At 34.6% G+C, this 19,729-nt stretch overlaps 1 pseudogene; it reads left to right on the plus strand.

The window, feature by feature from the left end:
- LOC141547292 (small ribosomal subunit protein uS5 pseudogene) overlaps positions 1–9,776 on the plus strand; it is a 71,603-nt pseudogene extending 61,827 nt beyond the window's left edge.
- Positions 9,777–19,729: the final 9,953 nt, after the last annotated feature.

A 19,729-nucleotide genomic window follows, 5' to 3' on the forward strand; every position in this document is an offset into this window, starting at 1 on the left:
GTTTCAATTTCATCATCTGAAAATTGTCTGGTCATATCCTTTGACCATTTGTCAATTGGAAAATAGTTTGATTTCTTATAAATTAGGGTCAGTTCTCTCTATATTTTGGAAATGAGGCCTTTATCAGAACCTTTAATTGTAAAAATATTTTCCCAATTTGTTACTTCCCTTCTAATCTTGTTTGCATTAGTTTTGTTTGTACAAAAGTTTTTTAATTTGATGTAATCAAAATCTTCTATTTTGTGATCAATAATGATCTCTAGTTCTCCTTTGGTCATAAATTCCTTCCTCCTCCACAAGTCTGAGAGATAGACTATCCTATGTTCCTCTAATCTATTTATGATCTCATTCTTTATGCCTAAATCATGGACCCATTTTGTTCTTTTCTTGGCATATGGTGTTAAGTGTGGGTCCATATTTAATTTCTGCCATACTAATTTCCAGTTTTCCCAACAGTTCTTTTTTCAAATAATGAATTTTTATCCCTAATGTTGGTATCTTTGGGTTTTTCAAATACTAGATTGCTATAGTTGTACCCTATTTTGTCCCGTGTACCTAATCTGTTTCACTGATCAACTAGTCTATTTCTTAGCCAATAGCAAATGGTTTTGGTGACTGCTGCTTTATAATATAGCTTTAGATCAGGTACACCTAGACCACCTTCATCTGACTTTTTTTTCATTGATTCCTTTGAAATTCTCGACCTTTTGTTCTTCCATATGAATTTTGCTGTTATTTTTTCTAGATTATTAAAATAGTTTCTTGGAAGTCTGATTGGTATAGCACTAAATCAATAGATTAGTGTGGGGAGTATTGTCATCTTGATTATATTCACTCGGCCTATCCAAGAGCACTTAATGTCTTTCCAATTATTTAAATCTGACTTTATTTTTATGGCAAGTGTTTTGTAGTTTTGCTCATATAATTCCTGACTTTTCTTTGGTAGATTCCCAAATATTTTATACTCTCGACAGTTGTTTTGAATAGAATTTCTCTTTGTATCCCTTGCTGTTGCATTTTGTTGGTGATGTATAAAAATGCTGAGGATTTATGTGGATTTAATTTGTATCCAGTAACTTTGCTGAAGTTATGAATTATTTCTAATAACTTTTTATTAGAATCTCTGGGGTTCTCTAAGTATACCATCATATCAACTGCAAAGAGTGATAGTTTGACTTCTTCATTTCCTACTTTAGTCCTTTAATCTCTTTCTTGACTCTTATTGCCAAAACTAGCATTTCTAATACAATATTGAATAGTAATGGTGATAGTGGGCAACCTTGTTTCACTCCTGATCTTACTGGGAAAGATTCCAGTTTATCTCCATTACATATTATGCTTATTGACGGTCTTAAATATATGCTCCTGACTATTTTAAGGAATAGTCCATTTATTCCTATACTCTCAAGTGTTTTTTAGTAGGAATGGATGTTGTATTTTATCAAATGCTTTTTCTGCATCTATTGAGATGATCATATGGTTTTTGTTACTTTGATTATTAATATGGTAAATTATACTAATAGTTTTCTTAATATTAAACCAGCTCTGCATTCCTGGTATAAATCCTACTTGATCATAGTGTATTATCCTGGGGATGATTTTCTGAAATCTTTTTGCTAATATCTTATTTAAGATTTTAGCATCAATATTCATTAAGGAGATTGGTCTATAGTTTTCTTTCTCAGTTGTCAATCTACCTGGTTTAGGTATCAGTACCATGTCTGTGTCATAAAAGGATTTTGGTAGGACTCCTTCATCCCCTATTTTTTCAAATAGTTTATATAGCATTGGGGCTAATTGTACTTTAAATGTTTGGTAGAATTCACATGTAAATCCATCTAGTCCTGGCGATTTTTTCTTAGGAAGTTGATTAATAACTTGTTCTATTTCTTTTTCTGAAATGGGGCTATTTAAGCAGTTTACCTCCTCCTCTGTTACTGTAGGAAGCCTATATTTTTGTAGTTAGTCATCTATTTCACTTAAGTTATCAAATTTATTGGCATAAAGTTGGGCAAAGTAACTCCTTATTATTTCTCTAATTTCTTCTTCATTGGTGGAAAGATCCCCCTTTTCATTTGTAAGACTAACAATTTGATTTTCCTCTTTGCTTTTTTCTGATCAGATTTACCAAAGGTTTATCTATTTTATTAGCTTTTTCCTAAAGCCAACTCTTAGTTTTATTTATTAATTCAATAGTTTTTTTTTACTTTCAATATTATTGATTTCTCCTTTTAATTTTAGAATTTTAAGTTTAGTTTTTGGTTGGGGGGTTTTAATTTGGTCTTTTTCTAGCTTTTTGAGTTGCAAGCCCAATTCCTTGATCTTCTCTTTCTCTATTTTATTCAAGTAAGCCTCTAAAGATATAAAATTTCCCCTTTTTACCGCTTTAGCTGCCTTCCACAAATTTTGGTATGATGTCTCATCATTGCCATTATCTTGGGTGAAATTATTAATTGTTTCTATAATTTGGTGTTTCGCCCATTCTTTAAAATGAGCTTATTTAGTTTCCAATTACTTTTTGGTCTATTTACCCTAACTTCTTGTTGAATGTAGTTTTTACTGCATTGTGATCTGAGAAGAAAGCATTTACTCTTTCTGCCTTCCTGCATTTAATTTTGAGATCTTTATGTCCTAATATATGGTCAATTTTTGTATAGGTTCCATGAACTGCTGAGAAGAAAGTATATTCCTTTCTATCACCATTTAGTTTTCTCCAAAGATGTATCATACCTAATTTTTTTTTAATGTTCTATTTACCTCTTTAATTTCTTTTTTATTTGTTTTGTGGTTTGATTTATCTAATTCTGAGAGTGCAAGGTTGAGATCTCCCGCTATTATAGTTTTGCTGTCTATTTCTTCTTGCAACTCTCTTATCTTCTCCTTTAGGAAGTTAGATGCTATACTACTTGGTGCATATATGTTTAGTATTGATATAGCTTCATTGTCTATGCTATCATTTAGCATGATATAGTTTCCTTCCTTATCTGTTTTATTTAGATCAGTTTTTGCTGTTTCTTGATCTGAGATAAGGATGGCTACCCCTGGTTTTTTTGACTTCACTTGACACATAATAGATTCTGCTCCAGCCTTTTACTTTTACTCTGTATGTATCTCCCTGTTTTAAATGTGATTCTTGTAAGCAACATATTGTAGGGTTCTGACTTTTGATGCAGATTGCTATCCACCTCTGCTTAATGGGAGAGTTCATCCCATTCACATTTACAGTTAAAATTACTAATTCTCTATTTCCTGCCATCATATTACCTCCAGATTATGCTTTTTTCCCCTTGTCACCCCTGAATCCCTTCCCCAGTATCAAACTTATGGACCCCACTTGTGTCACACAGCCCTCCTTCCCTTTTTAGTATTCCTCCCCCCTCTTTTTAAGTCCCTTCCCCTTTCTTGTACCCTTCCCTTATTATGCTCAATTATTTACTCTTTGAGCCTACTCTGATGTGAGTAAGATTCACACAATGTTCTTCCCCCTCTCTAAATTCCCTCAGATGTGGTAAATTTTCTTTGTAGTTTCCCTCTTTTTATCTCTCCTTTCCCATTTTCTGATACCATCCCCTTTCCCTTTCTACTTCCCTTTTTTATGTTATATCAGTAAAATTAAATTATACATGTGGACCTTCTGTATATCCACAACAGAAATACAGTTCTCAAGAGTTCCTTTAACCTTTTTCTCCTTTTTTTGAGTCTTGTGGTTGGAGATCAATTTTTTTGTTTAAATCTGCTTTTTTTCTTAGAAACAAATGGAATTCCTCTGTTTCATTAAATGTCCATCTTCTTCCATGGAAGAAAATGCTCAACTTAGCTGAGTAGTTTATTCTTGGTTGCATTCCCAGTTCTTTTGCCTTTTGGAATATCAGATTCCAAGCCCTTTGATTCTTTAATGTGGAGGCAGCCAGATCTTGAGTGACCTTTATTGTGGCACCTTGGTAGATTAATTGTTTTTTCCTAGGTGCTTGCAATATTTTTTTCCTTAGTCTAGTAGTTCTGCAGCTTAGCCACAATGTTCCATGGAGTTTTTTTTAAGGGTCTTTTTCAGAAGGTGTTCAATGAATTCTTTCAATGCCTATTTTCCCTTCTGTTTCTATTATCTCTGGACAGTTCTCTTTGATGATTTCCTGTAAAATAGAATCTAGGCTCTTTTTTTCATCATAATTTTCGGAAAGTCCAGTGATCCTCAGATTATCTCTCCTAGATCTATTTTCCAGGTTTATAGATTTTCCCACTAAATATTTGACATTATTCTCCAGCCTTTCATTTTTTTTTTCTTTGTTTGACTGATTCTTGGTTTCTCAATGAATCATTCATTTCTATTTGTTCAGTACTGATTTTTAATGAGATATTTTCTTCATTCACATTTTTTAGTTCTTTTTGTATATGTCCAATTGAATTTTTAAATGAATTATTTTGCTCTGTGGAATTTTTTTTTAAGTGAGTTATTTTCTTTTTCCAACTCACAAATCTTACTTTCTTGGGAATTTTTTATCTTTTCCAATTCAGAATTCCTACTTTCCTGTGATTTTTTAACCTTTTCTAACTCACAAATTTTGTTTCCCTGCACTTCCTGTGAATTCTTTATTTTTTCCAACTCAAATTTCAGAACGATGTTATTCTCTATCATAGCTTCTCTTTTCTTTTCTCATTTTTCTTCTAACTCTCTTAATTTTTTAATATTCTCTTCTAGGAGAGAGTTATGTGATGGGGGGCAGGGATAATTCCCCTTTAGGGTATTATCTGGACCAGGCTGTGTGATATTAGCCTCCTTGGGGTTGGATATCCATTCTTTCTCTGTATAGAAGGTGTCAATCGTTCTCTTCAATTTTTTACTCATTGTTAAAACTCTGTGGGGTCTGCTCTTTGGGTAGGAAATTTACCAGCTTCCTCTCAGATAGGATGGAATGCAGCAATCTTGTGACTAGGCTAAGAGAGAACTCTAGCCGAGAGTTCCCCTCCCCACCCTGAAATGACTCAGAGGTGGTTAACAGATCTGTGTTTCCAGTGAGGAATCCCTGCTGTGTGGTCTAGAGACTGCCCTGAGGCTGGAGGCTGAACAGTGAAAGCGTCACAACCCCAGGCCAAAGCCCCCCGTGTGATTGTGGATATTAGCAGCTGACCCTCGAAAAGCCCCTGCACTCAAACTGGAAGTCTCTGCCCGGGAAGCATAGTCTCTGCTGTGGCGGTTTAGCTGCCTCAGGCTGAGGCCCGCAGTATGGATTAGAGGCTGCCCTGTGCTGTGTGCCCCCCTCCCCCCCCCCGCAGCTGTTCATGTACTTAACTGCCCCAAATAAAAGCCCAGGACAGCAGAAGGAGGCTGCACATCCTTGCAGAGATTGGTGTTAGGTCACTTTCGGTTTGAGGTAGTTATAGTTTCTGACTTTTTGTTTTGTTTTGTTTTTTAAAGTGGCTTTGATTTCTCTTCTGATCTGCTAATTATAAGCAAAGTAGAGCTATCAGCCTATGCCAGATTCCTCTATCTCAGTAACTTCTCTGATCCCAGAGTTCTCCCTAGCCCATTTGGCACAATGTGCTAGTCCCTAGTCCAACCCTGTCTATGCTGGTCTTTTTTTTCCTTCCCTTGGAACTGACCTTTTCTGACGAAATTTTAGATTCTCTCCGGCTGGTAAGTTGTGCTTCTAATCCTTGTGATTTTTATCAGTGTAGTGTTATTTTTGAGGTTGATTTAACTAATTGGTATTGAAGGTAAAAGGGAGCTTAGAAATTCACGTGTATCTTCTCTGCCATCTTGGCTCTGCACCCTATAGAAATAGTTTCAATTTCTTCATCTGAGAATTGTCTGTTCATATCCTTTGACCATTTATCAATTAGAGAATGGCTTGGAAATTCTGAATAAATTTAAAAATTTTCTATTGTTGTAAATTCATCACCAAATAAAGGATAGAGAATATTACAAAAGATAAATAAATTTCTATTCAAAAAAATAAAAAAAAGAACTTTTATAAGAACAAAATTAATATAACTAAAATAAGAACATGAAGTGATTGAGGAAAAAGATAAAGATAAGTGATTGAAGGAAAAAAGACTGTGTCAAATATCTCTTATAAATATCTAATATTGAAGATATATATAGTCAATTAGCAGAGATATATGAGACCAAAAGCCATTCTCTATAAATAAAATGGTCAAAGGATATGAACAAACAATTCTCTAATGAATTGTAAATTTTTAACAATCATATGAAATAATGCTTTAGTAAAAGAGCAATTCAAATGAAAACAATGTTGAAAGCGTAGTTTCAATCAAGCGAATTGGAAAAGATAAGAGTAGTAAATATTGGAGGAATTGTGATATGTAATATATCACAATATATTACATACAGTAATACATGATTGGTAGACTGTGAATTGGTCCAATTATCCTGGAAAGTACTTAAATTTATTCTAAAAGAGACACTAAATTTCTATAACTATCTAACTTAGAAATTTCACTTCTAAATATAAAACTTTAAGGTTTGCAAAACCATACACACATACATATATTTAAGTAAAATCTCATTTGATCCTATGCTTTCTTATATCCCTCAAGTAACTTGTTACTATTGTTCTCATTTTACAGAAAAGTAAACTGAAGCTTTAGTGACTTGCACAGAGTCTCAGAGCTTGGGTGTTTGCAAGTATTTGAGGCCAGATTTGAACACATCTTCATAAGGTCTTATTCAATTCCCTGTTCATGCTCATGTCTTGCTGCCTATACACCAAGAAATTCAAAGATAGAAAGCAAAAATATTCATAATGACACTTTTTTATGGTTGCAAAGAGCTGCTAACTATAAATGCTTATGAACTGGGGAATGGCTAAACAAGTTATTATATGTGAATGTGCTTTGTTGCAATAAAACAATGAATTTGATTTAGATATTTTATGGAAAACATATGACCTGATGAAAAATGAAGAACAAGGAAAATAATATAGAGAGCTGACCTTAGAACCAGGAAGACCAGGATTCAACTCCCATTTCTAACATATTGTGTCTGTATTGTATCCCTCTGTCAGTATGTTTGACACTTCTAGCCTAGAGAGATGAATAGTTAATTGACTTGACTAGGGTCACACAGTCAGGATGTGTTGGAAATGGGAGTTGAATCCTGATCTTCCTGGTTCTAAACAGTTATGCCATAAATCTCTCATTGGCTCTTTTACTGCCTTTTTTTGTATATGAAGAAGAAAAATAACTCTACTTTCTCTTCTCTTCTTTCTTCTCCATCTTCTCTCTCTCTCTCTCTCTCTCTCTCTCTCTCTCTCTCTCTCTCTCTCTCTCTCTCTCTCTCTTTGTGTGTCTGTCTCTCTGTTTCTTTGTCTGTCTTTGTGTGTCTGTGTCTGTCTCTTTCTCTCTGTCTCTTTTTCTTCTCTCCCTCATTTCTCCCTCCCCCACTTTAATTTTCTAATTAAACACTTTTCCTACTGAATTTTTTTTTTATTCTCGTATTATCAGGGTAATAGAAAGTGCTGTTACTGGATAGGGTTTTTCACCAATATTTGCATAGTGATCATCCCTAGAATAACTAAATCAAACCTAGGAAAAGTAGCAAAGGGCTTCAGTCGAAATTCTCAGAAATTTCAGTGGTCCCATGTTCCATGTGATTTATAGAATCTTCAAATTGAAACTCAAAAGTCATCTATTGTTGCCCCATTTGAAGCATAAAACCTCTCTAAAACATCATTCAGCCTCTGCTAACAGATCTCCAAATAATGGGGAATTCTTGACCTCAGGGAGCAACCTGTTGAGGTGAAGGCTGCCTCCTTATAGATTTTAACTTGGCCTCTCAGGCCAAGAATACTCCTATATCATCTTCCATATGATAATCTTACAAATATTTTAACAAACTTCCCCCTTCTTTTCCTACTGAAATGTCTCTAAAAAGTTTTGTAACCTTTTCTAAATTTTTATCATTTACTTTTTTTAACCAAGCTCTAAGTCCTTCTTAAAGTCCTAAAATGTGATATATAGTTCTTAACATGTTCTCTCTAAATAGGTCAAATATAGTGTAATTATAACCTCCAGCATTTTAGCTGCTTAAACTTCAGTATCTTATAAATGTCAGAACTCATTCAATTTTACTGCAGCCATTTAAAACTTTGCACAACCTTACAGGAGTCTACTTTTCCAGGCTTTTTAAATTCGATTTTTTTTCCCTCATACTCTATGGTCAAGCCAAACTGGTCTTCTTATTCTTCACCCATTCCATCTCATCTCAAGTTTTCATGAAAGCTTAGGCTGTCCCCAAGCCCAGAATGTACTTCTTTTTCAATTATACCTTGTAAAGTCTTTAGTCCACTTTGAAGCTCAGCTCAGATGCTCCTCATGTCCATGTTCTCTCTGTTCTCCCTAACATATATATGTACATATTACTTCTATATATAAATATTCCTTCTTTTGACAGGAGTAAGTTCTTTGAGGACAATGCTTTTATTGTTTTATTTGCTTTTCTAGGATGCAGCACAGTTTCTGGTACATAATAGGTGCTTAAGAAATGTTAGTTGATTGGTTATTTGATTAATAAATCCCCCATAAAGAATCTATCCAAAATTATGGAGTCTAGTTTACCTTCTTCCATTTAATAACTACCAGTGCAGAATGTTACCTCTTACATGATGTGATGAACTTGCTCTCACATGGTTACTTGAATGTTTACTATTTTCTTCATCATCAGCATGTGAAGTCCTTGGTAGGGATTGTCTTTAGCTTTTTGTGTTGATGGTGGTAGAATTTCTAGCACTAAGATTATTGCCTATTTAGGAAGTACCTTACTTAAGGCATTGAAAGAAATTAGCATGCAAAGAAAAAAAGAAAAAAAATCCCTTCTTTCACTTCTACTTCTAGTGAGCACCAAATGGCTGACAAAGTTGATGTTGTGGAAGAGCAGGCTGCCCCAAGGCCCAGAGTTGAAGATTGGGCTGGCCATGGGGCTGGGGAGGAAAGGCCAAAGACAAGGAGTGCATTCCTGTTCTAAGCTGGTCCAGCTAGTCAAGGACATGAAGATCAAACCTTTGGAAGAGATCTATCTTTCCTTTTCTCCTATCAAAGAGTCTGAAATATTAGACTTCTCCCTGGAATCTTCATTGAAAAGTGAAGTTCTGAAGATCATGCTTGTGCAGAAACAAACTAGAGCTGGACAATGGACCAGGTTCAAGGCTTTAGTGGCCACTGGAGACTACAATAGCCATGTTGGCCTGGGTGTCAAATGCTCCAAGGAAGTGGCCATAGATATTCATGCTGTCATCATTCTGGTCAAGTTGTCCATTGTTCCTGTGAGATGTGGCTACTGGAGGAACAAGATTGGCAAGCCCCACCCAGTGCTCTGTAAGGTCACTGGACATTGAGGATCAGTTTTGGTATTCTTCAGCCCCTAGAAGTACTAGCATTGTCTCAGCTCCTGTAACTAAGAAACTCCTGATGATGGCTAGAATTGGTTTCTATATTTCTGCAAGAGGTTGTAGACAACTTTGCTAAAGCTACCTTTTATGCTATCAACAAAACATGTAGCTATCTAACCCCAGACCTGTGGAAGGTGACTTAGTCTCTCACAGGACTATACTGATCACCTTGTGAAGATGCACATTTGCATGTCTGTCCAGAAAACCCTGCCAGCTGCTGTGGCAACTACATAGATGCTTTTTTTTTTTTAAATAAACAAGAAATAAATTGAATTATGAGTGTCTAAAAAAATCCCTTCTTTCAAGGAATTTATATTCTACTAGGAGATTACAACAAATGCAAGAAAATGAATACAAAATAATGTAGGAGAAAAAGACCATCAACACCTAGAATAGAAAAATGTTTTTCTAGCTCACTCTCAGGCCTACTGGGACAAGTCCACTCTGAAATCAGCTCAGTGGTGGGTGGAACCTTTATAATATGAATTTAATAATATTATAAACACTGAAATTAGAACATGTTCAAGAGCTTAAGGCAAAATATGCATAGACAATTGGTGGACCTGTGAATCAGTCCCATTGTCCTGGAAAACAATTTGGAATCATATGAGGAGTCACTAAATTGTACATGCAAGTCCTTTGACCTCTCATCATATCACTGGAAATGTAAAGGAATGCTAAAGGAATTAAAGACAGAAATGTTTTTGTTCAATCCCATTTGGAGTTTTCTTGGAAAAGATACTAGAAGGGTTTGTCGTTTTCTTCTCCAGTGGTTTCATTTTGTCAGGCAATCAGAGTCTAAATGACATGCACAGGGTCACAATGTTAGGAAGTGTCTAAGAAGAAGATGTGAAGGTATGTATATCTATATCTATATCTAATAATGTCACATAGCCAGGATAATAATATTATCTAATATTTGTATAGCAATTTAAACCTTGCAAAGTTTTCATAAACATTACTTCCTTTGATCTTCCCAGCAATCCTGTAAGGCACATGTGATGGTTATCCTCATTTTACATATGAGAAAGCTGAGGCTGAGAAAGGTTGTGATTTTCTCAGACTCATTTAGCTAATATGCAAGATGCTCCAAAGAGTATAATAATAATAGCTATTATTGAGTTTTTAAGAAATGGGTTTAAGACTGCTCTAAGACTTGTGTATAAAAGACAGGACTTGAATTCAGGTCTTCCTAGTTTTAAAGCCAACTCTTTATCCATTACAAAAAGCTATGCTATGTATAATAAGAACTTTCTAAATACTTGATGAATTGATGAAGTCTCTCAACTTTTTACTTGCATTGAATTACCTTAATGTTATCTAGGTTGCTAAAATTTCTTCAACTGAAGTTTTAATTGTGTCATTGAATTGATTTATATCCTGGACTGTTGTTGGCCTTGGAAGAGATAGAGGAAGTAGGGGAAAGTGAAGACATCTAGTTATGAATGTTGGAAATAAAATATCCCCTTTTACCCTTGGAGAATGCCAATGAAGAGTTAAATGAAACAGGTCATCCCCAGTTCTATCAAAAGATATCTACAGTCTCCTAACTCAAATCAAATCCCTCTCAGATCTTACTCTTTCATTCCACCCTAATTCTTTGGAGATTATATTGCTGAGAATTTAGAGGTGAATTTAAATAATGCATTTTGGTTACTTTGTGATTCTGTGTGACATATGTTGTCCCAATTCTGAACTTGAATTTAAAAGGATAAGAGTGCCCAGAATGTTGGAGGTGTAAAGTCATAAATTAGTAATAAGCACACTCAAGAGAAATCCTGTAATTAGTTGAGGGATTTCCATACTATAGAATCTGGCCTTTTTTGACCAGATGTTATGAAATCTGTCTTCTTGAGATTGATGGATATTTTAAAATGGAATCCTCTTTTGGAATAGTATGGGGCTATTTTAATTTAGAAAACTATATAACACAAAACCTGAAGTGTTTTCTTTCTCTTTGGGTAATACTATACCTTACCTTAAACACATAAATATTGTCCTTTTATAATAATATGGGGAAGAGAGAAGCTGAAAATAAATGAAGGAGGTTAGCAATGAATGTCCAAAAAACAATTGGTTGGCTATTTAGAAACTCACATTTCTTTTTTTTTTTTTTTTTTTTTTTTTTTTATTATATATATATATATATATATTTTATAATATTATCCCTTGTATTCATTTTTCCAATTTACCCCCCCTCCCTCTATTCCCTCCCCCCGACGACAGGCAATACCATACATTTTACATGTGTTACAATATAGTCTAGGTACAATACATGTGTGCGAATATCACTTTCTTGTTGCACAATAAACATTAGAATCCGAAGGTACATGCAACCTGGGCAGACAGATATTAGTGCTAACAATTTTCATTCCCCTCCCAGTGTTTCTTCTCTGGGTGCAGCTACCTCTGTCCATCATTGATCAACTGGAAGTGGAAACTCACATTTCTTAAGGAAAGCCAGTATTGAAGAGAATGACTTAAATTCTCCCTTTATGTCACCCGAAGGATACTACTGAATCTCAGAGTTTAAAGCCCATGGAATTGTATAACTATGAACACTTATATTTTTTGGCTAAACTTTAGACCCCTTCAGTGCCAACTTTTTTTGAAATGGGAAATATGACAAAGTGACCTTTTATAAGCACATGGAGACCCAAAGATTACTTTTACTTTTCAAGGAATTAAGGAAAAAAGTATATGGAATGCAAAAAACCCCAACCCCAAATAAGCAAGTAAAAGTCTCTTATCCTGCCTTTCCTTCTTGCCCATGCTTCTGTTTCTTAACTCTTTCTTTATCTTCAATAATTCAGGTGTCCTAAATCATATTTCTCATAGATAAGGAAGAATTTGTTAAGGGCCTACTATGTGTCAAACACTTTATAATTATTTTCTCACTTTTTTCACAACAATTCTGGGGAGGTAAGTGCTATTATTATTCTCATTTATAGTTGAGAAAACTGAGAGAGATAGAAGTCACTCATCTAGGGTCACACAACTAGCAAGTGTTTGAGGCTGCATTTGAATTCAGATTTTCCTGATGACTGGACTAGTTCTGTAATCACTATACCATCTAGTTTTCCCAACAATAGACAGACGTTTCCTCATTTTATTAATCTATATCATCACTAATGCAACCATTTTCCTCCTTACACAACCTTTGGCTTAGTATATAACCATTTTATTGTTTTAAAATAATTTTAAAAATATAAAAACAATTCAACACAAAATTAATGCAACACATAGAAATTTAATCACATCTCTTATCCAATTTCTCCCTTCAAAGTTTCATGGAAGACATTGAGAAGAGTGCTTGATGAGGGAAAACTCAGAGACAACTTGATCTTTATCTGCTAAAGATCAGGGTTTAGATAAAAGGCTTCAGCTTACAGAATTCTGCTAGCTGTAGAAGTGGGTTATGATGGGTTTGTGGAGAAGTCCCTTCTCCAATCTTCAATTTTCTTATTTTTAAAATGAGGTATGATTCTTCAACCATTGAAAATGGTCATGTATTTCAGCAAAGGCTGGATGAAAAATTGTTGGAAATGTTATAGAGGACATTTTTTTTAGCTTTAGGTTGAGCTGAATCTGTTTCTTAGATTCATGGGGTCTGTGAACTTATATGGGGAAAGTATTAATTAAGTTAAATAAGAGGGTTGGACTAGGTAACATTTGAGAATCCTTCTAACTTTGAAGCCTCTGATCTCTATAATACTAGGCTAGCCAATTATTGACTATGTGTTCTTGAGCAAGTAACCCTTACTGAGACAGAGCTTCACCATCTAACTCTGGAACTTGACATCAAAATACCATAAAGATGCATCATGTTGTAGTTGGGGACAGTAAAGATGAGGTAAAAATAGAATAGGATGAGATAATTTAAGATTCTCCAAAGTGAGCGTACTCATTTCTCATTTATTTTATTACAATAATTCAATAATACAAGCACTAAAAGGTTTCAGCCAGGTGGAAAGACTAAACTATGATATCACCCAGAAAAAATTCGAGTAGTTTATTGTTTTGTTGTTATGACTGTTATTCTATCAAAAGATAATAGTTTTTTTTCTGTGTTGTCCAAGGCAATGTAGAATAATGGAAAGAATGATGGGTTTGAATTTCAACTTTGTCACCTTTTACCTGTATAAGACCTTAGACTCCCTTCCTGGGCTTTACTTTTCTAATTTGTAAAATGGAGAGGTTGAATCTAATGTTTTCTGAGGTCCTTTTCATTTCTAAATCTATGATCCTCTTCTTAATGAAGATGGCCATGTCTTTCAACAAAGACTGAATGAAAACTTGTTGGAAATATAATAGAAGGCATTATTTCTCTTTTTTTTTTGAGTTGAGCTAGATCAGGGCTTCTTAGATTTCATGGGGTCTATGAACTTGCATGGGAAAAGTATTAGATCTTTATTTTCACTAATTCTAACTAAATTTCTTCTATAAGTAAACAAAAACTCCAACAACCTATCATTCAGAGAAGAAGTCTGAGAAGGATTTCCCAAATTACCAAAGGGGTCCATGACATAAAACCCTCTATAAATATTTTCAATTTTGAGATTCTGTCAATCCTATATTGATCATTTTTGTATTTACAAAAGCAAGGTAGGTTCTGCCCCTTGTCCAATCAATAAATCAATAGATTAAGCATCTACTACTACATTCCAAGCATTATGCTAAGTGCTGAAGTTACAAAACATGGCAAAAGACAGTTTCTGCCTACAGCTTAAATCTAATAGTCTGGTAATCTTGCAGTCAAAATAGATAAATAGGACATGAATTCATTCCTTTTCATACTTCCTCAATAACAAATAAGTGGATGTTTTGAAGAAACGAGTTTTCTGGGTGCAGTGACATGGAGATATTTTGAGGAAGCTCCCTGAAGTTAAATAGAGTGAGAAACACCAAATGGAATTTCCATAATTTGTTATTCTTATGATGTTTGGCACTCTCCAAATGTCTAATAAATATTTATTGCTGAATTCTCAATTTTAATAATTTCTCTTTAATGCTAAAGTTTTAAAGATTTCTCCACTTTTCTAGACAAAGAGAATGTGATAGAAAGAAGGTTCTGAATATATATATAGGGAAACTAATCTCATTCCTGGAAAGTGAAAGAATTCATGCATTTATTGATTCCATGAGGCCATTCAGCACAAAGCATTCAATAGCCCATTTAATTGAGCAGTTGGTATCATGGAAAATTAATTATGATCAGGGGTCCAATCTTTGTCCTAGCACCTGTGTCACTATGACTCACTATTGTTGCAACATTAGTCAACAGCACTTATTACATGCTTCCTTTCCGGCTGCTCTTGTAAAAAAAAGCCTATGAAAATTTTAAAACATCAAAACAGTGACAAAACATGAGTCATCCCAACGCAATCTCCGGATATTGAATTATTATTAATTATTCTCATTGTTATATAGTTCTCTGGGATCCTGATAGAGCAGATTTCTTGGTTTTGTCTCTTTACTCCTTTACTGCTGATTAGGACAGAGGGGGAAGAATATGGTCTGTCTTTAAACCAGGATCTTCTTTGTTTCTTTCTCCTTTCCTCATTGTTTTTTAAGTTAGAACATTTTGCTCAGTTTATTCAACCTATCTCAGAGATTGTGGTTTCTGAGAAATTAACTACTGATTGTTATTCTTGGAAAGACATATTTGGTGTCCTGTTTTCTGGGGTAATGCCAATGTTGTTCCAGTGACAAAATTGGTGGGAAAATTAATTTCTAAGACAACAATCCAAGCAATTGAGTAAGTGTCCATTTAATTACTTTCAAATGGAAAAGAAAAAAAATAGCTGTCAGAATGTTTAATGACCGAAATGAGAGTTAGTTGTGATGTACTTTTCTGTGATTTATGGCATCGCATGACTGATGCCAAAGTAATAGGATCAGACAGTTTTAATCTAGTCATCCTGTCTTCTATGGAATCATGTCAACATAACATCATTCAGGAAGGTTTTGCAACCTAACAAAATGCATGACAAAAATTTTCTCAAACACCAGTCTGACACAACTGAAACCATTTATTTAAGTGATTAGTTGATGGTAATTCCTTTTTCACAGAGATGGTCATTTGGGGAAGCTTGTCTGGGAAACTAAATGTGCTTTCTCATGGAGTTGGCATAAGGGGAATTGATATTTGGAAGAAACATTAATCTAAAGCTATCTAAGCATTTCATATGGGGGGCTAAGTTGATGTTCTTCCTATCAAGAAAATAATAATAGTAATAAGTAATCAGTGCTCAAAGAAAATGTGAGTGCATCAGATAATAAGTTCATTGTGTTCTGCCTCATACTTATTTATTCCAATATGCTTTTAATTTTCTGGAGCACCCATAGCTATGTTCATTTGCTTTAGGTAGTATGGCATGACAACCATGTATTCATTTGGAGGATAGGCAATTCATTCACTATGATAGATTGACATTGTTTACTAGGTGATCAATTGAGGATTGGTAATTTGTGTTAATTCACACAGCTAAGCAGTGCCTTTATTCAATTATTCCTTGTACATACAGGATTGAATTACATACTTAATCTCTAATAGTTAAGTGGAATGTATAATGGTTAAAAATAATATTGATGTCTAAATAAAGATTACACTATTTTTTCTTCTGAGGGCCAAACAGAATTTTTACAGACTAAGTGATAGTTTGAAAACAATTTGTCAATCTGCCAATAGAATACACTAAAACAACAAATTTTTTCAAAAAGTTAATGAGAAACCAATGTAATTAGATACAAAGGGAATACCTGATCAATGGAGGAGGCATTTGTTTTATTTTTAAAACAGTGATCATTTCTAAACTGGGAACCAAGAACTTTTAAAATTAATATTTTAATAAATATATTTCAACATAATTCATTTTCTCTGTATAAAATTTTAAAGTTGTTCTGAGAATCGGTCCTTGTCAAAGGGGTTCAAGGATATTTCAGAGGATAACAGATTTAAAGTAGAAGGAGCTTTAGAGGTTGGTCACCAAATCCATCCCCCTAATTTTATAGCTGAGAAAACTATGTTTCTGTGAGGCATAGAAAAAGGAATAGTTTTTCCTATTGTAGTAGTAGTAGTAATTTCCTATTAAGAGATTAGATGAACTGCCCAGGGTCACATAGCTAGTAAGCGAAGTATGATTCTGACAGGTCTCCATGGATCCATGCTCAGGGTTTTACTCTCTACACTACACTTGCCTTTATTTATGGAAGGAATGCTAATCCTCCTATACCTTATTGAGGATGATGTGGCATGACATGGCATTCAAGGATGACTGGGTTGGTTCAGGATATTTTAGACAGGGGCCCAAAAGGAGCTGACCTAACTTCCTGATAAAAAGAAAAAGAACCTGTGCTAATTGGCAGAACCAGAAAAGTTGCTGAGACAAGAGCTAGTTCAGGACACATCCCCTAAGAAATCCGGGACTTAGAACTGACAACTTTGAGTCACAGTACAACTAATTTGCCCAGAAATGGCAGTCACGGAGAGTTAGGAATACTAACTCTCCATAGCTGTTGTTGAATTGGTAGAGTGAATTTCCCCATTAAGAAGTTCTTTAAAACAATAAAATCAACAGCTCCAGTCCCTGCCCTGTCTCAATAATTTGCCAAGCTCAAGCAAACTCAGATACCTTTGATATTAGTTAGTAAATCTGTTTTTCAAATTTTTATGTTCAGTAAAAGAATTGGCAATATTATTATTTTGTTACTAAAATAATAATCTCCTTTCTATTCCTGTAAAAACACATGTATGTTTTTAGTGAAACATGATCTCTGTGTTTTTCTGATTCCTTTATACATAACTCACTGTGTTCTTGAGTGAGTTATTTGATGTATGAAAAAAGGCTCGAAAACTTTTTACAGTGTGTTTTTAGCACCAGAGAGCTGTGTTTTTGCCAGCGTTAAGAAAATAGGCAGAAAGGATTCAGATAAATTTCAAACCCAAATCACTAGATTTAAGAAATCTTAAATCTATGCTTAGTTAAATGGAATCTCTCATTCCTCCAGTTCATGTTGCCAATCAGTATATTGGTGGGGGTGCCATTCCATGTGTATTTGGGAAGCCTTTATAACAGCATAAAACCATAAACTTTCTCTCTTTTTTGTTTTGCATTTCCCAATGAGATAGCACTAGGTAGTGGTGTAGAAGGACATCAGAAATGAAATCTATTTCTCCTTTCACTATCTTCTTTAGTTTCCATGGAAACATGATTATGAAACTTTCTTGGGGTACACAGATGCTATTGCTCTTAGTTTAGTATTTGGGAAACACTGCAATATGTTGGAGAGAAGCAACATATATTAATAAGAAGCAACATATATTAATAAGAAGGGTATTGGTAAATATGAGTAAAACTTATTCATCTTTTGTAGGCTGATGAACATCTTTTGGAGTGCCTGAATATTTGGGAAACTATTTCCAATTTTTTTTGAAAAAAATTTCAACATTTTCCAATATGGAATCTTAGAACAAAGGGGACCAGAGGATCATGGGATTACAACGCTAGTGTTTGAAGGGATCTCTGGGGCCATCTAGTCCAACCTATAAATTTTATAGATGAGGAAACTAAGGCCTAAGTGACTTGCCAAAGGGGCATAGCTTTGCAAATCAGAGCAATCTGATACTAGGTCAGAAAAGAATTAAAGGGAGATAGAATAAATAGTGAAATAAAGAAGACACAAATACTCAATAAGCAAAATAGAAAAACTCATAAAGATACATGCTTACTTTAAAAAATTCTCAGAACATCCCTTGACTTCAGATGTCACATCTGTCTTACAGAAATTACAAGAGGAAAACAACAAGCTTCACAAAATTATTTCAAAATAAACACCGCACAATCCTAATGGAAAAACATCTGCTGTCTTTAGCTCATTACCACAGTTTGTCATGAAGGTTTACACATAATTATGCATTTTCCTTGGATTTATTATTGTACTCTGCGGTATTATAAGCCTGTGGTTCATGGTAAGAAGCTAGTGTTGTGTTGGAAATGTGGATGAGAGGTTGATGGGCAAGGTGCAGAAATGAACAAGGAAGAAGACAGGGTCAGATAGAAGAATAGTGAACAATGTTAATGGAGTTTCAGGATTAGATAGGATTGCACCTGGAAATCTTTGGCTTATTTGGCCAAGTTAAAAGAGAGAGAGAGACAGAGACAGACAGAGATAGAGACAGGGAGACAGAGATACAGAGATATAGATGGAAAATGAGTTGCAGAGTTGAACAAGAGGAAGGGAGTAAGCTGGAATGATTTCAAGAAATTTTAAAACATCTTTATTGACCTTAAGCTTCTCATGAAAGCAAAATTCCATCTTTTCAACATTAATATCATATTACTATTATATAGCAATAAGAAATAGAATACAACTACACCCTGAAGAACTAAACTATCACCCAGATGATAATAGAGACATTTCTTGAGCACTTTTGAGAACCAGTTGTTAACTATCTCTCTGGTGGTGTTTGAAATTTAGCAAGGTTGTGCGATGTATGGAGTGTTCAGGGAACACTAGATTCTCAGATTTTGTTAAATAAGCCCTTTTCAAGGCTGCTTATCTCTTTTATCAAATTGTGTGACTTCAAGAAACTGTGGCATGTACAACAACCACACCCAGATTAGCCATCTTGGTTGTCTACTTTGTTTAACTCTGACTCATTTAAATCTAATTCATTCATAAGTCAAGACATCACCCCATGATATCATTGGTCTTCTGAAAAAATGAAATGTCAAAATCACTTTGACTTATATTTTTGAACTTTGAACTTATATTGAAAAATTCCCTGATTTTCACTTAAGCCAGACACAAGAGAATTTTGTCCTCATGTGATAAAAGTTCTCTTTTATAGAATTTTAACTTAGTACAGTTCTGCCTCACTTAAATCCAATTCACACACATTATCTTTTGTTTGGTTTTTTTTCCCCCTGAGGCTGGGGTTAAGTGACTTGCCCAGGGTCACACAGCTAGGAAGTGTTAAGTGAGACCAGATTTGAACTCGGGTCCTCCTGAATTCAAGGCTGGTGCTCTATCCACTGCGCCACCTAGCTGCCCCCCCACATTATCCATGATGTCATTGGCTCTCTTTATAAATAGACAAGCAATAAGTAAAATTGTTCATTTACCAGAACCCAAGCTTACATTGGTGGGAGATTGAGTCCAGGTGGAATTTGGATGTGGGACAATAGGCAGGTTGGAGGATCTCTGAACCACATAAGCTGTTCCCTTACCAGGTTATCCTTTGTTGTAACCACATCACTCTCTCATCTTCCCTACTGCATATTTCTTTGATACTGGTTTTTTATTCCATAAAGCATTTACAT

The sequence above is a fragment of the Sminthopsis crassicaudata genome, chromosome 6 (genome assembly GCF_048593235.1).
Source record: "Sminthopsis crassicaudata isolate SCR6 chromosome 6, ASM4859323v1, whole genome shotgun sequence".
NCBI lineage: Eukaryota > Metazoa > Chordata > Mammalia > Dasyuromorphia > Dasyuridae > Sminthopsis > Sminthopsis crassicaudata.